Raw genomic sequence first — 8,522 nt, 5'->3', positions numbered from 1 at the left:
TAGTTTTTTTGTCTGAAAGCTGAGTTAGTCGGGAGTGTTCTTAGCCAAGTTTCATTAAAATCGGTCCACTATATCGCGGTCGGGGGTTTTTCAAAATTTTAATTTTGTGGTTATATTGCGTGTTTCCTCGCTTTAGTGAGGTGAAAAGTTATGTGTTACACACGGGATGCAAAGTTATTTTACCTCGTGTGTATTGCAACACGAACTAGCGAATGGATTCTAGGGTTCGCTCAGGATTCTATTTTCGAACCACTCGCTTCGCTCGTGGTTCAACCATAGAATCCATTCGCTAGCTCGTAGTTCAAAAATAGAATCCTGAGCGTAGAGAGTTCCACACTCGGTTAAAATACAACTTTGCTCCCTTGTATAACAAATAACTATTGTCTCATTAAAAAGGCGATATGGTGTCACTAGCGTCACCCTGCACTGTCCGGCGTTCACACGACGTTTGGTTTCAGCAGCTGCGCGGGCGCGGCTCCGTCCTGCCAGCTACAAACAATACTAACAAACGCAACAAACCATAGATCACTGGACTAATTGCTAATGCTATAATGGTTATTACTGATAGAATATATCTAAGATACAACCTGAAACAGAAGTGTCCAGGGAGCATTCCATGGGCTGGGCTATCCCGTACAAACGCATTTATATTTTTCGTGTGTTGAGATTTTTCTTCGGCGTTCAAAGCAGGCGATAAATTTTCTGTGTGATTAAATACTGGTTTTCTTGTAAGTTACCTATGGTTTTCAACATACGCGCAAAATAGACCAGACTAGTACTTTTAAGTAGGTAGCCCAACTTTTGTTCTGTCGTTGCTAATCCTAAGAAATGGAATAGGATTCTAACAGAACATGAGAACAATTTAGGTTAAAATAGGTATATGCTGGCGGTGGAGGGTCACCGAAAACTTCCGCATAGACCACCTACAATTATGTCAACAACTTCACAACCAATTTACCTATCAACTTAACATTAAAGTCTAAATTCCTTTGATCCGCCCGCATTCCATAAATGCAATATGCAACAGAGATAACGAAATATTCTAAAAAGACGTAAGTAGCTTTTTAGATGGAATGTATATGTGACGTTATGGTGTTGAGGTGATGAAGACAGATGACAAGAGACATTCGCTAATTCTGCCGCTTCCTGAGATCGATTCCGTGTGTCGCAAACGTTGTTACTGTAACGGTAAGAGTATTTTCAGATTCTTCAGAGAAAGCCGTTGAAATATCGAGGTCAAACTACCTACCTGACATTACCTATGCAGTAAAAGATAGGTACCTACTGAGTTTTGCATGAAATAGATTTATAAATGAGTTATGAAGCTCAAAAAAGGCTGATTTCTAGAGCAGATTTTTATTTATTGTCGACATAGGTTTTAAATGTAATTCACTAAGAGCGTGAAAAGGAAAAAAAAAATTAAATACCCTACACACGTTCTGACAAGTTAAAAGATCAATTCCAAACAAAAGCCGGCGTTGTAATGTTAATTGTCTTCAAAACCAGTAGCACCTGACGGTTCCCACGTTGTGTGGTAAGCCTTCTTAGTTTAACTTAATGTACCGCTTTTCCAAGGATTTTGATTCGATTCAAAGTTCAGGTGTTCACTCCCAATCCCGCTAGAACAAAGCTTTTTATCAGCAAGCAGGTAGCTTAGCCTCGCCGCGCCGAGAGATTAGCTTAGCCATCAGCACACGTGTGGTGCCCTACGCAGCTGCACTGTTGCAGATGTTTTATGGCTCCGACAATTCCAACACTTTATTACGATACTGTTTAGAACCTAATCTTTGTTTTTATTATCGAAAACAATGGTCATAGCCGGTCATTTTTGGCATACGGCGCGCAGATGTGGCGACCAGACGTGGGAAACGCTGGACCGTCTTCGGCGTTCAAAAATAACTTAAATAACTATAATTACGTCCTTTAATGATTTCCGTTTGTCGCTTACAATGACCAAAGTAAATACAGCAAGGCCGAGAGCCAGATGTTGCCTGATATGCCGCTTTTGTTTGTACATTACTTGTTTTGACTTATAATTTGTAATGTTATGGCAGTTTCATCAGCATGACCTTAATATTGTACCAGCAGCATCAGCATCCATCAAGGAGACAAATTCATTGATATATCATAATATTTATGTAGCCTGGATGCATGGTGGCATCATGTTGCTACACTATCGTATTAGGTAACTGTACTTAATGGTAGTTGTATCGTTGTTGTAAATAAAAATGTAATTACTTATTTTACTAGGCCGACCTTATGAGGTCCCTACCTATTAATACTTAGTGCGTTTTCTCGTTATCCGATCCGATATCGGATGTCGGACCGACATCCCATACATTACAGGCGCCATCTTGGATTTTTTCCATTGAAATCCTTCCGACATCCGATATCGAATCGGATAATGTGAAAACGGCCTTATACATAGAAATGGTTGGTAGATGTTGTTATAGTAGTTAAGAGAGGGGATCAGCCTGTTATCATATTATAACTTCAGAGTTCAGAGTATGGATATTGACTGATAGTGATAATTCTTTGTCTATCAGGAAATTCGGGAAAAAGAAAGATATCCGATCTGAAATTTTCGAAAATGTGCTTAGGTACCTAACAACAATGTATAATTAATTTCTGGAATGTTACAAGAGTCGGATTTCATGCTCTACGCCAAAAATTTATTTAACTAAACTATGATGTTACAGAAAAGAAAAACTATTAGGTAAACTACCTACCTAAAAACTAAAAAGCTATTGGATTTCCAAATGATCCTAATACATACTTACTTACCTAATTATTTCCTATCAAATTGCCGATAAATGACTTAAACATTGTTCGCATTTGATATTTAAATTCTACAAGTAGATTCTCATTTCATTGCACTTAAATAAATGTTTTCACTCAATTTCCTTGGTAAAGGCGTAGCGCAACGCAAATAGACTTCGAGTGTGTAAGTGATCGTAAAAGTATTATCTAAAGCAGGTGTCACTTTCAGCACAAAAACATCAATAGACCACAATGCTGTAAAACGCTTAACCAAATAAACCGACGCGTTAAAGCCACCAAACATCTGGGGGTTACGCGGGGGTTACCATGAAGTACTAACTTCGTTCAGTTTAGGTTGAGAGAAAGGGATAGAGATATGTAACAGCTATAGCGCTGTCTCTTTCTCTCAACCTAAACTGAACTGCTTTTTTACTTTATGATAGCCCCCCTATACACTTCGTGTCATTCAAGATGGCGTACTGATTCGTCAAATATTCTTTATAATAATATAACATTACTAGTCAGACGGGTGTCTTCGTGAATGACACAATGTACACTTGAGGGGATGACGACGCATCACGTTATCCGAACTCCTGGTGACGTGCTTTTCCTAATCTCGGGAGATTAGTCTTAAAAAGCGTTACAACATTTACTTTCTAATTATGCTGAAAGGCCGTACTTAAGACCCTTAAAGTGCGTTGTTTACGTACCAACACGATATTGTCAGTTCTCTATAAATGGCATTTAGCAATTTTCAAACATATTTAACTATTTGAATATCCGAAAATTTGTTGAAAGATTGGAATCGGAATGTTTGTAAAAATTAGAAATACATTTGAAACGTTTTATTAACTGCGCTTACAAAGTTTTATAAAATTTAAAAATATGTCAGAGTCACTGAGACAGACCTGAGTTTCATAATTGTAACTTATAAGAGTTATAAGTATATCTAAGACAAATGGTTTTGACTCTATTTCGTTTTTATCCAATAAGTTAACATTTTAAGACATTTAAAGAGAAGTCATGAAATTAAACAAAATATTTCTATAATTATATATATAAATTTATATATTTTTAAAATTTTATTTTATTTTGTCGGTGATGACCCTCTGATATGGGGGCCGATTTTTGAGTCTCACGGCGTTCGAATTCAAAAAATTTTCACTGAAAATAATAGGCAATTCACCGTTTTCAACCGGTATTTTAGTGAAAGTGAGACTCAAAAATCGGCCCCCGCCCCTGATCTGATCATAATTTCCTGTGTGCCAAGTGTGTGTCGGCAAGTTCGGTGCAGAAACAAAATGTGTGAGAACCAAATACTTAAAAAGCGAGATAACGGTGAGTGGAGCGGTGTTTTAAAGATGCCTCGATAGTTCGCATCCTTTGGGAAATACAGGGACGACATCTGGCAAATGACTCACTGAATACTCGGAAAGTTTCTATTGATTTATATAAAAGAAGCTTCTATGAAAATAAGTAAAGCACCTTTTAGTCAATGTAGGTATACAATATTCCCTAAGTTTTAAAAAATATAAAATTACAAGTATAGCTAATTTACCTAAGCTGCATCGAAGTAGGTAAGTACATAGGTATATAAAATTAATTATATTTTGGACCACAATTTTGATACCTATCATTAAACTATTCTAATTAATTAATAAATTAAATTCTTACAAAATTATGTTCCGCTATGTCTTAGGTCCTATAATAGGTAATAATAATAGGTAACTATGTACCATTTTATTATAATGTAATTAATGTTACTTAGTTACTATTAATATGTTTACCGAATTTTGCATACTTCACTCCAATAATTTCACTATTTTCAGAACTAAGTTCTGAAAAATAACGCATCGAGTCACGTAGACACACTGCACTTCAGTATAATGCAGGTGCATTTTATTGGTGCGCAGAATGGCTATTGTATCTCCCTGTCCAATGAGGCTCGCGGGTTTTGAAGGAGGGACAAACAGACAGTCGTCATATCTGCGCGTAGACAAGATGCCGGTTAACGCTCCGTGCTCCGTAGCGTTTCGATAGTTTCGAAGTTACCTGTCTATCGCTGTTCCATATTATTGTTATTGCGATAGATAATCGAACACCTACCTATTTGAAGAGGTTGCCTTACTTAAGACGCTGACAGTACCCAATGGCCTTGACGCTAGCGTACACTGTCTAATCGTATGGGTGTAAGTGAGAGCGCGATGTCACTAAAAGAGGGCGGATAGATACGAAAAGTGCGGAAAAATATTAAAATAAAATAGAAAGATGCATTATTTGTGCAAAATGTTTCGTTAGTGTTTTAGATATGTATATATTTGTTATTATAATATTAACTAAAGACAACTAAGTGAATAATTGAACGACACACAACCGTTTAATGACGAACTCGAGACCAATCTGCATTTTTTTTCTATCGAGCCGATTTCATTAAATCGTGTAAGTATCGAGTACGGCTATGTTTTTTGAAATATAATGAATAATAACATATAATTTACTTGCCTTACTAAGACTAATAGTTTGTCTTAAAAAACTGCGCAAGTAACATCAATTTTACGCAATTGGGTGTTGTCAGCCCCTTAAGCCAAGATAAAAATTAAATCTAGACACAATCTACTCGTAGGCCTCGTAGCCCTAACTTCGGAAATGACATTGATGCTGAAAAAACGTAGTAGGTACCTACCTATTCAAACTTAATTGTCATTTTTAGGGTTCCGTAGTCAACTAGGAACCCTTATAGTTTCGCCATGTCTGTCTGTCCGTCCGTCCGTCCGTCCGCGGATAATCTCAGTGACCGTTAGCACTAGAAAGCTGAAATTTGGTACCAATATGTATATCAATCACGCCGACAAAGTGGTAAAATAAAAAGTGAAAAAAAAAATGTTTTGTTAGGGTACAACCTTACATGTAAAGTGGGGACTGTTTTTTTTTCATTCCAACCCCAACGTGTGATATATTGTTGGATAGGTATTTAAAAATGAATAAGGGTTTACTAAATCGTTTTTTGATAATATTAATATTTTCGCAAATAATCGCTCCTAAAGAAAAAAAAGTGCCCCTCCCCCTCTAACTTTTGAACCATATGTTTAAAAAATATGAAAAAAATCACAAAAGTAGAACTTTATAAAGATTTTCTAGGAAAATTGTTTTCAACTTGATAGGTTTAGTAGTTTTTGAGAAAAATACGGAAAACTATCCCGCCCGACACGCTCTTGGCCGGTTTTTAGGGTTTTTATATGTAAGTTATGAAGTGCCTGACCTTCCGTACCTCCCCTTATTGATATGGGCTCTAATATAAAAATAAATAGATACATTTGTGAGCATTCATTCAAATTACTAAACCAAATTTTAATCATAGATATTAATAACCCGCGTTATGGTGTGGTGAGAATCCCTAAATACAATGAATCGGGTCCTAATATAGACCGTGTCCTTTACGATGACGCGCGAATTTGACAATTCCAACTTGTAATAGTATGAGAATACGAACCAAAGCACGCGTCTTCCTTAATAGCAAGTTTTTAATAATATGTATGACGAGGGTTAACCTATTATGAGTTGACTTTTTAACTTGGTCCTAAATCCGTTGCTTTGATTTACCTTGTGTTAACCGACGTTCAACTATTTCCGTGCGGTTTTAATCTTTATTTATCTTTGTAACTGAAAGCATATATCATGGAACGCGTTTTGGATATTAACTTTAATGAATTTTCGTTTCGGAATATTTGTTGGCTAGAAAGGCAGTGGTGTTAGTTACAGTAGGCAGGTAATAGCATAGAATTAGTATGACTAGGAGCAATCAGCTAAGAGTTAGCGTGACTAAGAGCAATTAGCAAAGGTATGACTACAACCGAAAGCCGTTAAAGATAAAACTAATAGATAATAGTTATTTGTTATACAAGGGGGCAAAGTTGTATTTTAACACACGAGAAGTAAAATACATTTGCACCCGAGTGTAACACAAAACTTTTCCCCTCACTATAGCGAGGAAACTAAAACGAAAAAAATGCGTTTATCACTGCTTCCACTAGTTCCACAGGTGGTAAATCATCTTCATTACTAGATTCACCTACTTCTATCAATTTTAAACCAGTTAATTTGACTTTATTCAAGGTCAAATTATTTTACCCACTAGTGGATAAAATGCGTTTTTACCCGCTGGTATTAAAGGACAAAGCACGTGTTTCCGAGCTAGTGAGGGGAAAATATATTATTATTGGGATGGGATGAAGGGAATAGGTATAGGTATTTATATGTTACGAGGAATTGCATTCCTATTCTACTCGTACAGTATAATACCTGCATACATTATATCCGATCGGCACATAGATACGTATCAGGGATGTAACGGATGTGGTTTTAACGGAACCGGAAGCGGAAGCGGAAGTTTTGAATTTAGTTTAACGGAAGCAGAAGCGGAACCGGAACCAGAAGCGGAAGTTATAGATGTTAAAAACGAAATGAAAAAATACCACATAGGTATAACATAAACCAAAACTAATTAAATTACCTAGAACTTTTAGGTGTTTACTGTTCAGCCTGTAATCAGCAGTTTGTAATCAGCCTTTAGGCCCACTTAGGTTTTAAAAACGAAAAGAAAAGTTACCTGATATTTTATCTTAAGTATATCATTCATTACAATCCAAAAATTTAAATCACCTTGAACTTTAAGATTGTTTGTTGTTTAGGTAATCACTAAAAATCACATAAGAATCCTTTTAAACCTTTATTATGCCGTAAAAGGTTTTAGAAACGAAAAAAAAACTTACTCGTAGGTAGTATAATACAATCCAAAACTAACCAGTAAAAATTATATGTGTAATTGTTAGCACACAATTAAATTTTTAAATTAAATGGAGTGATTGTAAAAGAAGTAAACTGTATTTAATAAACAAATCTAAGGGGAGCTTCTAAGGGGATCGTAGATAAGCCCTGCACCACTGAATAGTTGTTCACTCGCTACTAACTAGGTGGACAGGACAAATATTGGCGCGCAATGGAATGAAGCGATTAATGTTTAGTATCGCAGCACGTGGCAAGCGGAGAGATGAGCGAGTGACAGGTATAGACCTGTTGGTCTTTGATGTACGCCGCTCATGTCCCACCGTCGCGCTAGGTTCCGACATCCGTTATAACTTCCGTTTGAAAAATAACAGAACCGGAACAGAAGCGGATGTGTAAAACAAAACGGAAGTTCCGCAGTAACGGAAGCAGAAGCAGAACTCCGTTACATCCCTGATACGTATATATTCATGGTAGAGGTACCTTACACAGGTAGGTATCATGTGGGTAGGCAAGTTATTAAGTACCTATATAGGTGCTGACTAGCGCAATTCCTACATACATACTCGTACATACATACGTTGTGCATCTAGGACAGTACACTCTTTCATCTCATGTTTATTAAAATTTATAATTTAAAAAAAAACATAAAGGTACACGGCAGGGTACTTTAATTTTAACGTTACCCAGATGCCATCGGTGTTAAAGAGCGTGAGATAAATAAATTAAATATTTATAACGAGTTGTAACAAAGAGCAGGCTGCGTGGGAGCATCGCCGTGGTCCTGTTACGTCACGGGTATTTTTAGTTCAGGAGCCGAGGACGAGACAAGCAAAAAATCGATTCATAAAATCTCTTGCGACCCAGTGTACAAGGAAAGTCCGCAATCGATTTTGAATCAATGGTGTTAGAGATTAGAGTTGAATGTTTTTTGTGTTTAAATGGAATGAAACAGAATAAAAGCAACTCTGTTCACTTCT

Source organism: Leguminivora glycinivorella, chromosome 11 (genome assembly GCF_023078275.1).
Source record: "Leguminivora glycinivorella isolate SPB_JAAS2020 chromosome 11, LegGlyc_1.1, whole genome shotgun sequence".
In the NCBI taxonomy this organism is placed as follows: domain Eukaryota; kingdom Metazoa; phylum Arthropoda; class Insecta; order Lepidoptera; family Tortricidae; genus Leguminivora; species Leguminivora glycinivorella.
This window is presented reverse-complemented; position numbering follows the sequence as displayed.